Consider the following 20,723-nt stretch of genomic DNA (forward strand, 5'->3'; position numbering starts at 1 on the left):
TTGAAGTCATATATAAACGTTCTAGGTTTTTTGTTGTTGTTGTTGTTGTTGGGGTGTATGGAGTACTCAGGGAGGACTAGCTCCTCTGGTGTGAGGACTTGCTGAGCCCTTTTCAGGGCTGCTCGTCCACCTTTGGTGTCACCCAACTTTCACCTGTGGCTCCAACAAGCTGTAGCATGCCCAGTGACCACACCCTAGTAAAACCATCTTGGCAGATGGGCTAAACCAGGTGGAGGGTAGCTGCTTGGCTTCAGACTTGATGGTGAGTTAGGGGGATGTCTACTCGAAGCATGTGAAGACTTCCCTGGGCAGAATGGGTGGAGAACAATTTGTTTCAATAGCAGTGAAGGCAGCTGAAGCAGACACTGTGGAACGCTTAGAGCTTGGTCAGACATTGAAGATGCCAAGGTCATCTACTATATCCCAGGTCATCGCCATTTGTCTTGACTTTTGTCTTGACTTTTGCCTGGACGTGGATGACTCTGGAAGAGAGAGTAAGGCTGTTGACTTTATGCAACGCTGCCTCACTTAAATCCAATTCACATGCAAGTTGAGGCATCAACCCACAATGTCATTGGTCCCCTTCAAAAACAAAGAACAAACAACAATAATCATTATTAGACTAATTCTCTGTGAGTAGCTGCTACTTTCAAAGGTATGGTGTGTGTGTGTATATATATATATATATATATACATATATGTATATACATATATGTATGTATGTATATGTGTGTATATGTATGTAAATATTGATATAAACTATACAATAACATTTCAGTCTGGACTAGTTTCACTGATGTAGAACTGCTGGAAAAGAAACTCCCTCAACAGATGTAAATGATCAACCTTTCTTCAGCTGATAGTCTTAAGAGAGTTAGTTGCCTAAGCGCACTTTGAGATTAATGGGCAGATAAGTAATCATTTAGAGATAGGACTTGAACTCAAATCTTTCCTATCTCTGAGCTTGGCTCTCTGTTCACTCTGCCCCTTCAGTTTTAGTGTCTCAATAATGAGGGATAATGTTTTTTTCATTTTCTTTATTATGACTCACTTAATATTAACCTGTAATAATTTCTGAAAATAGCATCTTTTGTATGCTTTCTATTTAAAAATCGATCAATTTGAAATTTGATATTTAAAATTAAATTTTAAAAATAAAATTTAAAAATTTAAATTTAAAATTTTAGGTATGTTTTTAAAATGATCTCTATCAGCTTTCAAAAAGTAAATACTGGCACATTAACATTTTTCTTCAGAAATATACATACACCTATTTTCATTTCTGTGTCATGAAATAAGGTTAAGAAAAAAAAATTTGTCATATACGAGGACAAAGGGGAAAAAAATCTCCCAAAACTCAAGTTTAGGTTCAGGAATATCTGAATTAAATATTTATAAGCAAAATTTTAATTCATACTAATCACTTATTTTTCACCCTTAAAATAAATGTATGTGAAGAAAAGAAAGAATTGGAGGTGGAATTAAGATGGTGGAGAGAGAGGCCACAACTACCAAAGCTCTCCAAAAACCTCTTTTACAATGACTACAGAACACATACTGAAATTAATTCTGAGGAGAAAAACAAAAACAAAATCACAGTGAATAAATTTTTTTCAGTCCAGGGCTGCTTAAGAGGACAGACAGGTCAGCAGACACTGGGGTGGGGGCTAGTCAGGAGTGCAGTGCGTTGGCTGTGGCTGTGGCTGTGGCAGCAGCAGAGCAGAGTAGCCCAGGGAAGGTAAAAAGACTGAGCACATGGGCAAAGAAATCCCAACGGGTGCTTATTCTCGCACTAGACCCAACATCCAGTGCTATTGGGCAGCTCTGTCGCACATTACCCAGCTCTGAGTCATAGCTGCAGGGGGAGGAGGAGTTGCAATGGTTGCAAGAGAGTAGGGACCCTACCTATGTAAGAACTGGAGCATAGATGAGGAAGGCAGTGAATACCTTTGCCCACATCACATTGAAGGCACTGAAAACTTACAGGCTCTTAGACTGAGCTGTGAAAGGAACAGACAGACGTAAAAGACAAGCTCAGGCCAGACATCCTCCCAAACCTCTGAGGTGAACAGAGTCCAACTCTAACATAAAGTCCATAGTTGAGAAGAAGTAAGCTGGAAAAATGAGCAAACAACGAAGAAAAGAACCAGATTGTAAAAAGCTATTATAGTGACAGGAAACACAAAGTCAGAAGAAGATAATGACTTGAAAACATCTACAGGGAAAGCCTCAAAGGATAAAAATGCAGGTTGGAACAAGCCCAACAAGAATTCCTAGAAGAGCAAAAGAAGAACCAAAAAATTATTTTAAAAATCAAATAAGAACCACAAAGGAAAAATGGGAAAAGAAATGTTAAGAATTATGCAAAAAATTAGGAAAAGAGAATTAACAGCTTGGTAAAAGAGACAAAAATACTAAAAAATCAGAATGGGTCAAATGGTAAAAGAGGTACAAAACTTTGCTGAATGAAATAATTCCTTAAAAAATAGGGTTGACCAAGGAGAAGCTAATGACTTCATGAGACATTGAGAAACAATAAAACAAAGTCGAAAGACTGAGAAAATAGAAGAAAATGTAAAATATTGCATAGGAAAAACAACTGACCTGGAAAATAGAATAGAGAGAATTGAAGAATTATTAGTCCACCTGAAAGCCATGAACAAAAAAAGAAGAGAAAGAATCCACTGACTTATAACAATAAATGTTTTGTTCTTTTATTGAGTGCCAGCTGATAAGCCAACATAGCAAGTGTGTGTTGTAGGTATACTGCATGTGGAGAGAGAAATTCTTAACCAGACTGCTGCCTTATGCAAATGGAACATAGCTTTGGAAAGCTGAAGCTTACTTTGTAGGGGTGTAGTTTTTCACAACTTACAAAGTGTAGAATCTTTTTAAAGGAATGACCTCATAAATGAATTTATTCCAATTTCCTGATGAAATTACTTTTGACCTTTATGAGAAATTTTAGTTAAAAAATTCTGTGGATGCTAAAATCCAAGGGATGATACCTACCAGGTAACAACAAGAATCTGTGATTCATTTTTTTTTGATTGCCAAGAAAGCATTATTCTTTGGCAATTCTTTTTTGAATTAAATTCCAAGGTATTTATAATTTTAAGGGGAATCATTTTTTTTTCCTTGTTGTCCATAGAAATTCCCTAATGTTTAAAAAAGTGCATTGGCGCAATCAAGATTTGAGGCCATGTTGAAATGAAAGGCCCCGGGCGGATACACTCGATTGCTCTTTGTGGGTCGTTTCCTCTACATCTTTGAAAAACGTCTACATGTACTCAATTGTCAAGTCAATCACTTATTTCTCGGCTGGCAGACTTAGTGCTTTTATGAATGTACAAAGATTTCCACAGTGACTATTGTTTGGTTTATTAATCTCTACTTTCATTGTCCGACTGCTAGATTCTCCACAACACTGGGTAGGCCTTTCCCTAGTTTTATCTGATCCAGGCGTGACCTTCAAGGGTGCTATTCCCTCCTCTCCAAAAACTCATTGGTACTTATACATTTAGGATAAAGCCTCTGAAGCTTTGATAGGAATTACTGAATGGGTATGAGCAGAGGTTAATCCATTTATTCATTGATTTTATATTTGTGTTGGGTTGTGGGGAGAAGAGGTGGTAGGGCATTCTCACTATATGTTATTTCCATGAGGTTTCAAGTAGTCCTCCCCCTCCATACTTCCTCCCCCACCCAGAGGCATACAAAGAAAAAAAATCCCATGGGAAAATAAAACTTTATTTCAAAAGACAGATTTTGAAAATAACAATAGAAAACCAATTATTTCCCAGGTTGGAAAGGACTATTTTATTCATCAGAATTCATCAGAATTTCAGTGTATGATAATATATTATAATGTCCTTTGCCAGACCTATGAATGAGAAAAGCAAATTAACTTAGGGATAATGTTGGGATCTGAGAATCTATTAATAGAGTAGCCAGGTTGTTGCTGAAGTGGGAAAATCACAGAAAACCCACCTTGGGATTTTGGCCTTTTCCTTCTCACTCTTGAATAAAATGCTTAAAACCTATTCTTATAATCTATTAACTCAAAGTGTATTATATGATTCATGGATTATCTGTAGCAAGCTTTTGAATCTCTTCCTAAGCTACTCATTTGCTGTCTGGGCTCTCTTTGTGTTGATGGTATCACCATTCTCACAGCCTCATACATTTAGAATCATCTTTGATGCATAGGATCATAGGCTTAGAGATAAGGGGAACTTTAGAGTCTATTGAGTTGAACCCCCTCGTGAAACGTGCCTCTTCCCTCCCTTGGGCAGACAGGGGTGGAGCTGCAGGGACAAGTAATGATATAGACTTTGTCAAATGCAGGCACTGCATCAGTTATATTTGCTTAATTTTTTTTTGCTGCAAGCACGCCTTCAATTTGGGAGTTGGGGAGGATAGGATAATATATCTGGAAATGACTGTGCTATTAAAACAAAGGGCATCAATAAATTTTTTTTTAAGACCAATGTGGAAATTCTGTTAATTCCCAGATGAATTGTGGTTGTCTTCTGGGAAATGATTATTTCTAGCAGCTCATCCCTCTTGGACTTCTTGACTCTTTGGTACAAATCATTGCTTGGGTTTTCCTGGGATGGGCTAAGAGGAAAGTTTTTTAAAGTAAATGTCAGTTGTGTAACTCTAGGAAATTCTGTTTTTTTCCTTGTCAAACCCAAATAATGAAGTATTTTGAATTCAGCTTTGTTTTGGATGAGAAAGGGAGAATATTTCCTCTAACATTTTCCTCCCTTTCTTCTTTTTTTTTCTTTTAAGGGTGATACTTTAAAAAACCCCACAAAACCTCACATCACACATCCTCTTTATTAGTTATCTTGTTTCTGACTCCAATTTATTTCGCATTTCATTGGTAGGTATGAAAGGGGCAAGATGATAGTTAATATATGTGCACATTTGAGACAGACAGTGTTCTTTTTAGAATTCCTTATTCTTTCAGGAAATATTCAGTTCTCCAGTAAAATGGGTACATTAATTTTTTTTTTTTGCCAATTAGCCATTTCCAAGGAATCTTAATTAGTGAGGCAGGAAGGCAACCTCCTAAATGTTAGCATCCACCACTTAGGTTTGTGTCCCTTAGAAGAAATCAGAAAACCTTTTTCAACATTAGTCCGTGGATAAACATTTATTTATTTAGGTAATTGGGGTCAAGTGACTTGCCCAGGGTCACACAGCTAGGAAGTATTATGTGTCTGAGGCCAGATTTGAACTCAGGTCCTCCTGAGTCCAGGGCTGGTGCTCTATCCACTTCAGCTGCCCATGGATAAACATTTATTAAGCACCTACTGTGTACCAGGTACTGTGCTCAGTGCCAGATTATTACAGAGAATTTCTACTTCTGGGACACCAGGTTTGCTGAAATATGCTTTTGTCACTTTTCTTTCTTGGAGGTTCTAAGGCTGAGGTTGCTCAATTTCATTTCATGTTAAAGAAGAAAGGAGATTGATGCACAAAATGCATGAAATGATCTTACTCTCATGTTTTGTTTTTTAAACATTTCCATGTTGGCAGAGAAACCATTTGCAAGAGCTTGGCAGTGCATGCTAAAGAAAAAAAGTGAAATTACAAATAGAATGGACTGAGTTCTATAGGAAATGTGAAGCTTTATCATGTCTTTGCTTACTTTGAGATAATGGAACGCTTTTTGATGGAGACAATATAATTTTTTTTTCTGTTCCAGAGCCCATGACTTTCTGTTTTCCAGTCCCTAAGGTGTAGCACCCTAAGGATATTCTAACAACGTTAGTGCACCAAAGCATGATGACAATGTTTGAAACAAAATGCTTGTTCACAGCTGTATAAATTATTTAATCTGCTTGCTGAAATAGAAACATTCAAAATTATCATGTACTTTGGGGTTTTGAGCAAAATGGAATTGTTTAGGTAAGTTTAAAAAGTGGCCAACTTTTTCATTTTAAAAAACATTGCCCTGTGCACTGGGCTGCTCCTACTATCAATACCTTTCATTTAGGGAGGATCTTACAGTTGTCTTACATACTCTCATTTATGTTCAAGAATATATAGTAATATCAGTGCCTTCAGAAGAGTGAATTGGGAAGGAAGATAAATTCAAAATGCTGTCCTTTCCCTAAGTAATGACATTCAGAAAATTATCTACAAGTATGGAATATTTCCATAAGAAAATAGCATCATGAGAAAACTAGACAATGTATTTATATGAAAATCTCCCTTCCTTATTTGACACAAAAGATTCCATTTCATTTTTGTTGTTGTTGAGGAGCTCACTGTACTGCCCTAGCTTGAAAATTTCATTATGTACCCTTAGCCAGCACCTTCTGTTGATATTTTTCCTCCGATACCTGATTGATATCATATCGATTGCCATCTGTGTGGGGGTTGAACTATATAGAATATAGGTGTTAAATTTGGCTGGAATTAGAATGGGTAACTTTGGCCCTACCCCAAACCACTCCACGTATAACTCTTCACATCGTAGACTCAGCTAATTAGCCTTGTAAAGCCACATCCTAGAATAAAGCAAAGGGAAGTTTACTATTCTGAAGCAGGCTGAAATAGATTTTCCCTACTTATCTCAAGATGGGCAGGTAGGTAGTAGGTGGATAGAGTGCAGGGCCTGGAGTCAGGAAGACTTATCTTTCTGACTTCGAATCTGGCCTCAGGCACTTACTAGCTGTGTGACCCTGGTCAAGTCACTTAATCCTGTTTTCCTTAGTTTCCTCATCTGAAAAATGAGCTGGAGAAGGAAATGGCAAACCATTCCAGTATCTTTGCCAAGAAAACCTCAACTGGGATCATGAAGAGTTGGACACGATTGAAAAAAAACTGAAAAAAATTCAAGATCACTTAAGAAAATGCTCTTTCTGTCACAAAAATCATATAGATTTCTTTCTCTAAGATTTTACGCAGTACTGGCTGAGTACCTTAAGAATTCCAATTGAATAAAGTTTTCCCTTTGAAATCTCCAATTTATCCTATATTTCTCTTGTTTGTACATGTTTCTTTGAATGTTGTATCCTCATTAGACCGAGCTTTTTGAGAGTGAGAACTTTTTTTTCCCCCTTTTCTTTATATATGTAGCATTTAGCACAGTGCCTGGCACACAGTAGGTACTTACAGGTGTTTGTTGATTTGACTACAAGGGATAGACTTTATGGCATTATAACTTAGTTTATATCTCATCAAAGCCACTGGTACTAAAAACACCTGAAGCGTGATGGCAAGTAGAATCTTAATGGTGGTCTGGCCTGCCAGAGACTTTGGGTATACAAACTTACCTGTCATTCACTATTGGAGGACCCACTTTTTCTTTAGGGATGTTCTGGCTCCTACTTCTTTGATTAAGCTTGGAAGTAAGCAAACTCTTTCAAGACTCCAAAAGGGTATTCCTGACTCTAATAGATGTTTCAGTAGTGTCTTTTCCATTACAAAGCTCTCCTATAGGAAAAACTTTTATAAAATATCAGTACATCTTCTTGAAACTGATCCTTTGCTGTTTTTTATGAACTGTGTGCCATTTCCCAGTAGCACCCACACTGAAAACTGTATTTATATGTTCCAGGTTTGAACACTCATATTTACTTCCTCGTGTTTCACTAAAGCATAGTCAATAATCATCCATTAAGTGCCTACTGTGTGCCAGGCATTTGCCAAGAGCTGAGAATACAAAGAAGGGCAGAAGGCAGTTCCCTACTCTCAAGGAACTCACAGTCGAATGGGGAAACAACGTGCAAAATAAGTACAGGATAAATTGTAGACAGTCAACTGAGGAAAGACACTAGACTTAAAGGGATCGGGAAAGGCTTCCTATACAAGGTAGAATTTTAGCTGAGACTTGAAGGAATCCAGGGAAGCCAAGAGTGGATATGAGGAAGAACATTCCAGGGACAAGGCACAGCTAGGGAAAACACCTAGAGTCAGGAGCTGGAGAATTGTGTCTGAGCACCAGCAAGGAGGCCAGTGTTCCTGGATCCCAGAGCGTGGGGGAGGGGGGGGAAGGGGTGTGGGGCAGGGGAGATGATAAGCTGTAAGAGGATTGAAAAGGTTGAGGGGGACCAGTTATAAAGTTATTATTTTACCATAACTCTGAATCTAGCATGTGTAGGTTTTCTTAGGGAAAGATGTGTGAACATTTTGCAACAAAATATTTAAACCTGTTGAGAATCCCTGGATTCAATTAAATTCAGTTGGAAAAGCATTTATTTCCTCTTGTGTGCAAAGGCTCCACTTCTACAAGGAAATGGTCCTTGATCTCAAGGAACTTATTATGATCAGAATAGGGGATTTTATATACACACATATACATATATGTGCACATAAATATATACATATACACATATGTGTATATATGTGTGTGGGTGTGTATGTAGCACTGGGGCACCCCCATCATATGCAGGTCCCCCAGAAAAGCTAACTCAATTTTAATCAAACAAGAAGCATTTACTTAGCACTACTATGTGCTGGGCACAGTGCTGGCCCCAGAGATAAATACGCAATGAATAAGTCAGTCCATGATTGCAAAGAGTTGGGTGCATTTTCTCGTGCTGTATAGAACAAATCCAAAGTGCTTAAAAACAAGGTAGTTTGAAAAGGAAGACACTAGCAGTTTGAGTAGATCAGGAAAGACAGAACATATAAAGTTTTGCCCCAGCTTTGGCTTGATGGAAGACAGAGATTCTACGAGGCAGAGGTGAAGAGGGATCACTTGCATCCCAGGCATGAGAGCTAGCCAGTACCAAGGCCCAGAGATGGGAGATGAAGGGTTGTGCTTGAGTTGGGCTGGATTCCAGATAAGGGATGGAGGAATAAGGTGCAGTGGGAGGTCAATTAGGAAGCTGCCTCAGTCATCTACGTGAGGGGAGATGAGGGCCTGCACTAAGGTGATGGTTTTGAAGACCTGCTGTGGAGGCAGAAACAGCAAGGATTGGCACCTGATTGCCTCTACCTCTTTACCATCTGCTCATTTCTCAACTCCCTGAAATGACCCCATAACTCAACTGAAACTGCTTTTTCTACAATTACTTATGAGCCTTTAGCTGCTGATTCTCATAGCCTTTTCTCAGTCCACATCTTTCTTGACCCCTCGGCAGTTTTTGACAATATCAACCACTGTTTTGTCCTGCATGTTGTCTCATCTTTTGACTTCCTTAAAACTGTTCTTGCATCTCCTTCTACATATATGATCAGGCCTTTTTAACATCTTTGCTGTGTAATATATCTCCTGCTCACTGATAAATACATCCCCCCAAGGCTCTGTCCTGTACCCCTTCTATTCTCAGTTATCTTATCTGTCTCCATTGGCTCATTTATCCCCTCTATACATGTAACTCCAAAATCTGTGTGTCTAAGCATAATCTCTCTCTTGAACTCTAGTCTCACAACACCTGTTACCTATTAGACACCTCCATCTAGTTGTCCCAATGGTATTTCAAATTTAACATGTCTAGAAGTTAATTCAATTTATTTCCCTCTGAATCCATCCCTCTTCTTATTACTCTTATTTTTATTAAAGGTACTGCCATCCTTCCTGTTACCCAGATTTGAAAACTCAAATTTAACCTTTTAAAAACTTTTAGTTTGTTTTATTCTTTTTCGTTAACAAGCTCTTTTACCCCCACCTCCTCCTCCAGCACTAATTGAACAAGAAAAAGAAAAAGAAAATCTTTGTAATAAATATTCATAGTCAAATAAGGCAATGTTTTATTCTGCACCCTGAATCTCATCACCTCTCTGTCAGGAGATGGATAGCTGGCTTCATCATTGGTCCTCTGAAATTGTGATTGGTCACTGAAGTGATCCGAGTTCTCAAAAGTCTCTCAAAAGTGTCTGTCCTTACAATGTTGTTGTACAAATGGTTCTCTTGGCTTGGCTACTTCACTCTGTATCCATTCCTACACATCTTTCCAGGTCTCTCTTAAAACATCCCCACCACCGTTTCTTATAACATAAGAATATTCCATGACAGGCATCGACCAAGATTTGTTCCGTTGTTCCGCAGTTGATAGATACCCCTTTAGTTTCCATTTCTTTGCCATTACAAAAATAGCTGCTCTACATAGTTTTGTACGTATGGGTCCTCATGTCCTTTTTCTTTGATCTTTGGGGTATAGATCTGCTAGTGATATCATTGGATCAAAGGGGATACACAGTTTACTGACTTTTTGGGCATAGTTCCAAATTCCTTTCCAGAATCACTGGATCAATTCACAGCTCTACCATTAATAGTCTTATTTTCCCACAGGCAGTCATACATTTGTCGTTTTCCTTTTTTTGGCATCTTTGCCAATCTGATGGCTATGAATTTTAGAGTTGCTTAAATTTGCCAATTAGTTTGAATTACTTCCATTGAAGACTGTTTTTTAGATTCATCCTTGATTCTTCCCTCTCCTTTGCCCCTCTCCCACATTTACTTAATTGTCAAATCTCATCAGTTTTACCTCTTCAACATCCCCTGTTTATTTACCCGTCTCTCCACTTGTGTAACCACCACTCTGGTTCAGGACCTCATTCCCATTCACCTGGACTGTTGCAATAGCCTCTCTATTCTCCTTCTTTCCAAACTCATTTCTAGTTGATCCTCTACATAGCTGCTAAATCTTCCTAAAACTGAAACTTAATCATGTCATTTCCCTGCTCAAAAATCTTCAGTGGTTCTCTTTTATCTCTAGGATAGAACTGCAGTCTACCTTTCCAAACTTATTTCACTTATTTCCTATTATGTTCTAGCTAAAATGGCCTATTTACTATTTCCCAAATTTGACATTCCATCTCTGACCTGCAGGCCTTTGTACAAGCTGTCTTCCATGTTGGGAATGTATTTTCTCTTCACCTCCACTTCTCGGAAGCCGTATCTTTTTGTATGGTTTTATTCAAGTACCACTTCTTATGGGAAGCCTTTTCTGACTTCTGATCCCAATTACTAATATTTTCTCCTCAAATTATCTTCTACCTTCTTATATGTGTATGTGTTGCATACTCAAGTAGAATGTAAGCTCCCAGAAAGCAGGGATTATTTTTTTATTTTCTGTCTTTTCCTTTCCTTTCTTTTTTCTTTTTGTTTCCTTCTTTGCTTTTCTTTTTCCTTTCCTTTCCCTTCCCTTCCTTTTTGTATGTCCCACACTAAGAACAGCACCAGAAAAAGAATATTTATTGAACTGAATTGAAAAGTAAAGCACCAGTTAGAACATAGCTACATAAAGGGATGAATGGCATGATGGAGAGACTGAAAGGGGTATTGTTTAAATAGGCTTCTTTTCACTTATCTAGTGATGGGGGTGGCTAGGTGGTGCAGTGGATAGAGCACTGGGCTTGGAATCAGGAAGATCTGAGTTCAAATCTGGCCTCAGACACTTACTAGCTTTGTGACTCTGGACAAGTCACTTAACCCAGTTTGCCTCAGTTCCTCATTTGCAAAATGAAGGTACACCGGAGAAGGAAATGACGAACCATCTCAGTATCTTTGCCAAGAAAACCTTATGTCCATGGGGTCTCAAAGAGCTGGACACGACTGAACAACAAGTATAGGGTGCCCATAGCTGTAGTGTCTGATAAGCATTAGCTACTAAGATGAACAGAGTTCCCTTTCAGCAACACATAATTATTGCACATAATAAGTTTATCTCATTAGGGTACTTGTTTTTGTTGGGGTTTAACCTTTGGCAGATGAATAGCTGCGAGAAGGGGGAGCTCCAGAAATTCAGTAGCTCCAGAAACAAACTTGGCAGGAGAGGTTTCTTCACTGGGTTTTGGACCAATAACCAACAGGATTTTCCTAGGAGCTGGAGCTAGAACGGACCCGAGAGATCACCTACTCATTTTACAGGTGAAAATGCAGATCTAGAGAGGTGATGTGATTCAATCAAACACACACAGATATTAATTAGAAGAGCTAGAGTTGGAATGTAGGTATTCTGCCTCCAAATCTGGATCTTTTGTGTTTGCTGAATTAAAGTGACTGTGATAAGCAGCATCTATGAATGATCTCTTATGGTATAGGATTGTCCTTAATTTCACTAGCATATACATACGTACATACATACATATATATACACATATATGTGTATTTGTGTGTGTATGTGTATGTCTATGTGTGTGTATATATTTTTTTACACTTGATAGCCTGGAGTGCCATGTGTGCAGAAAAAGTGGATCAGTGTTAACTCAAACATGCAGAGCACTTTATTAAACCTCCGAACAGCCAGCACATGCTTAGAATTATTGGGCTTTGCTCATCTGTGGTTTGCAGCAGCATTGCTTTCATTTCTGGCTTTGCTCTTTCCCACAGCTGTGTGTTGCTTTCTCCCTTATTTGGTCCCAGCCTGATTACATAGCTCAGAGTCCTCCAACAGACACCCCAGTATTCCCCTCAGCTCACCCATTAACCTCCCCCCCCAAAAAAAAACTTGTGGATTGGCTTTCTGAGGATGCTCAATTGGAAAGAGATGCATTGTTCTGAGGCAGTTATCCTGTAGGATGATAGAAACTGAAAAGCAGTTCTGGGCACTTCCTGTCTCAGATTATGATGGTTAAAATTCAAGGTAACAGAATCATCTCTTTCCCTCAAGATGAATTTGGGGTCTCACAGAAACCTGTCTTCTAAGTGTCAGTGGTTCGTCGTGTAGCTGAAGAGCCTTCGTCCACTCCCAGACTGGGTAAATCTGGATGGTGCTGGAAGAGTGGTCTAGTTAACTCTCAGAGTTAAGCAGTTTAAAGCTGCTAGATAAATCCGTGTGGAAGGATACTGCAAATTCTAACAAACACATTCTGTGGCACATTCCCAGATCCAACAATGTGGCAATGGATTCCTTTCTAAGGGCTGGGGCCCAACAGAGACATTCCTGCAACTATGTTTGGCCATGGGAGAAGCAAATCCTAGAGTCATTTGTCACAAGGGATAAATTACCACAGAGAGTAAAACAGTATTTTCAACATGTTCTTTAGGAAAAGGCCAAGGAGGGGCATTTACTGTCTCAGCTACCAGAGGTGAGGAATCCTCAGACTCAGGTATATTTGTCAGGTATCTGGGGTAGAACCACACTTCTACTTTATGTTGCATTTTCCAATAATTTTATTTTCTAATGTCAAGGATTCTGTAATACTATTCAGATACTGCAGTGTTTAGAAGCCCCGGCTGAAGTATGAGGAAGGCTCACCAGAGTAAGTTGTTCGTCTTAGAAAAAAGTAGCAATGAGCCTATACTTTTTAAATGGATCTAGCTAGGAAAATTATCCTCTGAGTTCCAAAGTTTGAGATTCTATGCCTTTTTTGAAGAAAAAAATCAACTTGAGCCCATGAAAGAAAAAAGATACTTTTCCATTTTTAGTTTTGACCATTGCAAAATTGAATGCCCTTTTCTACAGCTGAATTTTGTTTCTCCATGGTGATTCCTGTGGCAAAGGGTTATAAGGAGACCTATCATGTTAACTAAGGGAATGACTTTGATTTAGATGTTGGTAAAATGCTTGGCAGAAACTTCATCTCTTTTTATAATGCCATGTTAGAAATCTGGTGCTTGAGCAGGCCATCACAAGGGCTCTTGGTTAATTTGCCAGCTGGTTAGGATGCAAGTTTTCTGGAAATACGCAGGGAGAAAATCTCAGACGGGCATATGCATTTCTCACTAGAAGAACAAATATTAAATGAGAAAAGGACCTTGGATCATCTCCCCAGCACTTGTGTGGCTGGCAGTTTCCAGAACCTACCTCTGTTTACCTTCTTGATTTCTGGGCCATATTGAAAAGATTAGAATAAGAGGGTTGTTTGCACAGTCTGTTTGCCGGGGCTGTCCAGACAGGGAAAGGAGAGGTTTCTGAGTTTCTACATCTCTTCCATATTTCATTAAGGAGGCTTTGTCAGCCCAGGCAAGCCACAGTGGGCCTTTCCTCATGGTGAGATGCAGAGGATTTGCGAAGTTTTTGTTTCTGGAGACTCTTTGGTGAAGGAAGACCCATGTAGCACAGTGGCTATCCTGCATTAGGAGTTATCTCCCTTCTGTACAAGTTCTGGGTCATTATCCTCTGAAGAATGAAAAATAATTAGCTTTAGTTTTAAAAATAGTTTATACTTGTTATAAGCGAATTGTGAAACATCAGCTTCCAACGTGGAATAACTTTAAATGACTTTATTTTCTTCTGAGGGTGAGCCTGACTGACCCCATTTGGTTGTGGCCTTTCAGGATGAAATTTTAATTGTTAGAGGCGAACCTTTTTCTTTTCATCATTTACTGTCTTTTCAAGGAAAGGAGTTTATTGAGGATGTGCTGTACCTATAAGCTTGAGAAAGCTCAATTTTTGTGAGTTTCTCCATCATTCATGAGAGGTTTTTAAAAATACTTGCTTTATTTTTTTCTGAACAAATATATTTCTTTTAATGAAGGAAACTTATTGTTTTTGATTGCTGTTGTCAATTTTCTTTTCTTTTTTAAATTAAAGATTAACAATTCTATTTTCCTTTTTAAAGAAAACTAGAGATTTACATATTCACTAGATTATTATTTTTTTGTTTTAGACATTCTTCCTTTTTAAAAATACAATGCTTAATAGATTTCCTAAACATTTTGCTTTATGTTGAAGTATGTTGCTGGGGGTAAAGGCACCTGGTTCTTTCAGTATTATTGTGCATATGTGATGCAGAATGAGAGCAGTGGCAGTTGGTGGGGTGGAGGGAGGTCAGCCTTGAATACTTCGGATTTAGGAGATTAAAAGAATATAATATGCCAAGTGGTTGAAATGAAGGAAAGATAGTCCTCTCTACCACTGTGTCATTCCTGTGCAATGATAAAAACTGTGATTTCTTAAAACAAAAGTAATCTGAAATAATGAGCCCCTTGCTTTGAATTATCTAAGTTAGATGGTTTTTGACCAGCCTGCAAAGGCTTGACAAAGCTCAGCAAATTTCCTGATTGAAAATTCTTATGATTATATATTGTTATAAAATTCTAAAATGTTTAAGCATGAACACCAAAGGCTAGCAATCTCAATTTAGAATTTTTTTTTGTTTTTTTAAAAACAAACAAACAGATTTCATTCTGTTCTAGAAGCTATGATTTATCTTAGTCTTTTTACACACTCTAAAACTGTTTAAACTTCACTAGAAAAAAATGTTCCAAACTGAAAAACATACAGTATGAGGATTATAAATATGTATACACAGTACATGTGTATACACATACACAGAGCAATATATTTGTATCTATTTGTCTTTTAGTCAACAAAGAAAATACATTATTACTGTAAGTGTTTGTGAGTGCTGGGGAAAAGACCAATAACTCACTTATTCCCATAAGGGGTATGAAGAAACTAGACAGATTCTCTCATCTGATTAGTAGTTACTGTCATAAATATTTAGTCTATCATATAACTGAAAAGAGATAGGGTATTATCCTAGTAAACAGGGAATATTTATTGAGTGTGTAGAAGTTGTGCTGTAAATTATATTATGGAATACTGAGATTATATTATATGCATATATTAAAAAGAGATGTGATTTGGGAACTTCCAGTGATGAAATTCCCTGCACAAATGAAGATCAGATCACAACCTGCCTTGGATTTAGTAAAGAAACCCCAGGGAATTGCCTGATGCCCAGATTATCAGGGTCATACAATGTTGATAAAACTTTACTTCTTTAAAGGAAAAATGTAGTACCAAAAAAAAGATATTCAGAGATAATAAAAGATACACCTTTACAAGCAGTTCCTAACTTATAAATGGGTCAATTGATCATAATAATAGTTCACATTTATATAGCTCCTCATGGTTTACAAAGTGTGCTCCTGACTTCTCCTTTACTCTATGAAGCAGTGCCGGGAGCAAGTATTATTGCCATTTTAGAGGTGAGGTAACTGCCTGAAGCTTAGGGAGGTTGTAAGTAATTTGCTCAAGTTGCTCTTAGCTTTGTGGCATTCTAGAGAATGTGGGGACCTGGTTGATTCTCTGCCCAGAGTAAAACCCATGGCAGAGGATTGATCCCAATTAGATTTCTGTTATCCTTTTTTAATGTGCATAGAAGCTCCTACCCCTAGAGAACTCTATGGAGAGAAGTCTTCTCTCCCCTCATCCCCAGCCTCCACCTAGTTGCACTCCCTTTCCCTTACATGGCTGGGCTGAATCACTGCGCTGGGGGGATCATGGAAAAAGCCTCTGAAGGAGGGCTCTGAGACTCAAGCCTGTGAGGTTGCTTGTGCTGGGACCACCCAATGCTAGGATGGAGTAAACGGGGAGCAGGGGCTCTGACATTTTAATTTCCCCCAAGTTATTTCATGAGACTTTTTTTTTAACCTTGTTCAATGCTTCTGTCTTCTGATGGATTCAGCTTCAGTTGCTATAGATTTGATGCCTTTTTTTTTTTTAGGATTTTTGGGTAGCAAGGTTCTGTGAAAAACAACTACTTGGCTGGCTGCTTTGGTTACTTTGCCATCGTGTCATCTAACAGGCTTTTAAGAAACATGGGTTGAATTGAATGCTTGTTGAATTCTATCTTGAATCCTTCTTGCCATTTCAGTCTGACAGGCATCCCCTGTTTCTCCCTGAGTCCTCTTGGTTTCACTGTGTTTATCTAATGAGGAATCAAGTTAAGCATTCAGATCCTCCAATCTCGAGCTCAAAGTGAACACCTCCTACTGAACTGAAGCAGCCGGTAGATCTCCTCAGGTGATGGCCTCACATTCCTAGGTCTTCTATCCTGGAAGGGAGCATCAGATTTGGAGGCTACGTATTATAAAATGGGCTGACCAGGCTAAGACCCAAAGTACCTTTTGTAAGATTGGCATGGCAGAAAGTCATAAACCACAGGGTGAATTCCAGAAGTCTGTGGGTGTGTTATCTAACCCCCCCAAGCTACTTAGTGTTCTTAACCACAGAAGGGGTGGATGAGGTAAGAATTAAAAGGAAAAGAGGAGATAAGGATGGGAGACTCTAAACCCAAAGTGTGTGTGAGGTATTACAGAAGAGGGGAACATAGCCAAGAGTCCTTCTGTGGTGGGAATGCTGAGGTGCTGACCTACAGATAGACATAAACCTGGATTGTAGTGAAGAATGGAAATGGATCAGTGGATTGTGATGAGAGTAGTTGGGATGGTATTGGCTGCAGCAGCCCCATCATGAGGTTATATTTTTAGATCTGGAAAGGATTGTAGAAGTCATCTAGTTTGACCCACTCATTCTACAGAGGTAAAGTGATTTGTTCAAGTATATGCAGTATGCACATGCAGTATGTGGCAGTGTTGGGATTCATATGCAGGCACATTGACTCCAAATCAAATGATCTTTCCAGTGTATCATCTAAAATGAACTGGCTAGCTAAGCATATAGCAGCAGCCAGAGAGAATAGGGAGGAAAGGGAAAAAGATTCCCCAGTGGCCACAACAAAGGGAAGGAAGAAAAATTCCCAGAAGCAGCATTTTGGAGAAGGGAAAGTGAAAGGGAATCAATGGTAGGGAGGTGAACCCTTGGACAAGATGGCTATCAGTATATGTGTTTGAAACTTGAGACTGGCCATATTTCCTGTTCAAGAAAAAGGTAATAAAACTCGAATTGAAAATGCTGTATGTATGTGGTATGTGGTATGTGGGCTGTTGTTTTTTCATATATGTAATAGATTTTGTGATGAAGGCACTAAGTTTAATTACTGCATTTCCCATATCATTTTATGAGTTTAAGCAGTTGGTGAATATTACTGAGTCATAGGTTTTTTTTAAAGCAATAATAAGATTCTCCTTTCCTTTCTATCCTAGGTCTCTGGGTTGGGTTTTCTGACAGATGCTAAAGAGGAGGTGGTGAAAATCCTTGAAACTTCTCTTTGGAGGTAGACTAGCAATATCTGGTGCTTACTGGTTCTTACTCACTTGAGACCAAGCTGCTGCTTTATGTTAAAAGAGCACACTGTTCTCTTTTTTGTACCTTCTTTTAATTTTTGCAATTCTTTTAAGATATACATACATACATACATATATACATACATACATACATATATACATACATACACACATACACACACATATATATTACATACACATACCACAAGACGTATGTCACTTCCTTGGGAATAAGAAGCTTGCTAAGGGAAAAAAAATGGTTTGAAGTTTTAGAAGAAGGATTTCTGGTGAGTTAAAGTCATGAGGTTCTTTAGATATTCTTCAATTCCTCTCTAGCCTTTTTATAATTTATGTTGATTAGGGCAAGATGTAGGGTGAGGGATAAGTTGATTTATCTATGATACAATCAGTTAGCTCAAGCTACTTTACCAGGACAAGGATGAAGACCTTAGTTTAATTATCTTAAAATTATTATAATAACGCATCTGTTTGAAACTTAGCTCTGTGGTCACTGTACCTGCATAGATCTAGCACAATGGTCTTGGAATCAGGAGGGGCCTAGTTTCAAACCTTGCCTTTTGCATATCCCAGCTGTGTAAACTGAGGCAAGTTATACAACTTTGTTGGTCCTAAGTTTCCTCATCTGTAAAATAAAGATAAACACTTAGTACTTATCTCAGAGACTATTTTGAGTACCAGTTGAGATAATATGTGAAGAGTGGCTTGAAAATCTTAAAAAAACTTTATAAATGCCAATTATTTTCAGTATTGATGTTTTTACCAAGAACATAGCTCAAAACCAGAAATTAAGAAAAGGCCTGTGAGAACAAAAACTATTGTCACAAAGTCCATACACTAACACTTTACTCATAGAAGCCCTCGCTCAGAGCCTTTTTATTATTATTTGACAAAAAAAGAATGTGGTTAATTTCCAAACCAAGGCACGTTAAAATTGGGGAAAGGGCCTGCTAGTGGCAGGTATATCAATAATAGCAAGAGCTGCCATTTGACAGTCAAGGAAGAGACAGAAAAACTCCACAAAGCAGACGCAAGAACTGGAAGTGGACAGTAGTCAGAGGTCATTTAGCCCTCCATAACTCAGAAGGCCCTGAAGGTGTCACAGTACAAGTAATGATCTTTAACTATCAAGAAAATGGTGAAACGTCAAAGAAATATGTCATATTTATTATAAGAATTTCTGTCCAGAGCAGTTTAAGTTAGAAATAAGTTTGAGTGTGGAAAACTTAGCTATCTAGAAGGACTAATTGCCAAAGAGTTCCATTTAATTGGAGTTTTACTATAGTAGTGTTATAAAATTAGGGAGAAATCAGATTTTATATTTTAGCATATAACATTATGGGTTTCTTTACTTTGAACTTCTATCAACTGTTGTTATTTGTAGAACATTTCTATCTGAGTTGATCATCTTATAAGATAGTTCCATTCTGTTCTTACCCTAAGAAGCCTCCCTTTTGAAGATACTTCTAAAGGCTAAATTGAGCTTTAAAACATCTTGTCCTCTCAGATCGTTCACTTAAGTTCTGTCATCTTCACATCTTCCTTATCCACTGACTCCTTCCCCTCACCCACAAAAAGCATGGCAGCTCACTCCCGTCTTTTCAACAAACAATCCTCTCTACCTTGCCATCGCTTCAAGCTGTCTTTTCTTCATTTTCCTTAATGTGAAGTTTTGTGTATTTTCTTTGAAATCTCTAAACTGATTGGCATTTTGTACTTCATGTGGAAATAGCGCAACACAGAAAAGCTCTGATGTGGATAGATTTTAGGTTGGTCCCAGAACAGCAATTTATAATGGACTCTGTAGTGCTCTAATTATGAAACTAGGAAATTGAATCTCTTTATTTTATTTAAAAATGAAAAAATGAAACAGAGTGAAATTCTTTTCAGCTAAATAACTTTTGGTGGGTTCTTTGAATAGGCCCAGTTTTAGAAAAGCAATTTAGCTGCTGTGAGAAGGGGTTTGTTGACTCTTTTTGTTGCTTCTTTTTAAAATGTTTTTAGCTTAAAGCTGTTTATACATTGGCAATATTCACTAGATTTTTACCCTGAGCAATTTCAGTTGCCTTCTTGCAAAATGTTTTAGGGATTTTCTTGCCCTTCCTCACCCATAGCATTCCCCAGAGCCAAGTTTCTTAAGGGAGTTCAGACTTCAGTGCACCGGCCAGTCAGGGGTCTGGCTACATTGGCATCCTGCCACTGCATCCACCCCCTCCTCACTGCCTGGTTTTGACTGTGGGATACTAACATCCAAAGCGTGATTTTGGTTAAGAAGACTCAGTTGGACTTTACTAATGAAGGGCCAATTCTACATCATCCTCTCCTGGTTTTTCTTTATGTATTCCCTTCCTGACTTTTTTTTTTAAACTGGACCTGTGATTTTATTGGTAGAAAGAATTACCCTACCAATTGTAGGCCGTGGATTGTCCTCCGTGTCTGGAATGCCTTCCCTCCTCAGCTGTGCCTACAGACCTCCTCCTCTTCCTTTAAGTGCCAATTAAAATACATTCTTTCACTGGAAGCCTTCCTCAACCCCTTTTAATTCCAGAATTAAGTTTACTTTTATTTTTATTTAGACTTCATCACTAATACCATTTGATAACATGATGACCTGCTAGGCACACAATTTTTCAAATGCATGGTGTTTCATAAGTAGTTTGTCAAGTAGAGTATCATTATTTGGTACTAGGTTTAAAGATTGACACTTGGATTCTTCAGTTTTTATGTGTTATGTAATACTATAATATTTGTCTAATCATGTGTTGGTAAGAAATTCAAATGTAGTTTCTTTTTCTTCTGTCAGTTCCTTCCCAGTCAGATCTACCTTTTTATGGGAGAAAGCTTCAATAGGGAGGCCTTCCAATAAATTTCCAGGGTT

The 20,723-nt window shown here is 38.2% G+C and overlaps 1 protein-coding gene across 1 annotated transcript in view; it reads left to right on the top strand.

Moving 5' to 3' along the window:
* CHN1 (chimerin 1) overlaps positions 1-20,723 on the top strand; it is a 278,669-nt gene that overhangs the window by 29,073 nt on the left and 228,873 nt on the right. The gene's annotated exons all lie outside the window — the stretch shown is intronic.

Source organism: Phascolarctos cinereus, unplaced genomic scaffold (assembly GCF_003287225.1).
Source record: "Phascolarctos cinereus isolate Bilbo 61053 unplaced genomic scaffold, phaCin_HiC Scaffold_726;HRSCAF=1367, whole genome shotgun sequence".
NCBI lineage: Eukaryota > Metazoa > Chordata > Mammalia > Diprotodontia > Phascolarctidae > Phascolarctos > Phascolarctos cinereus.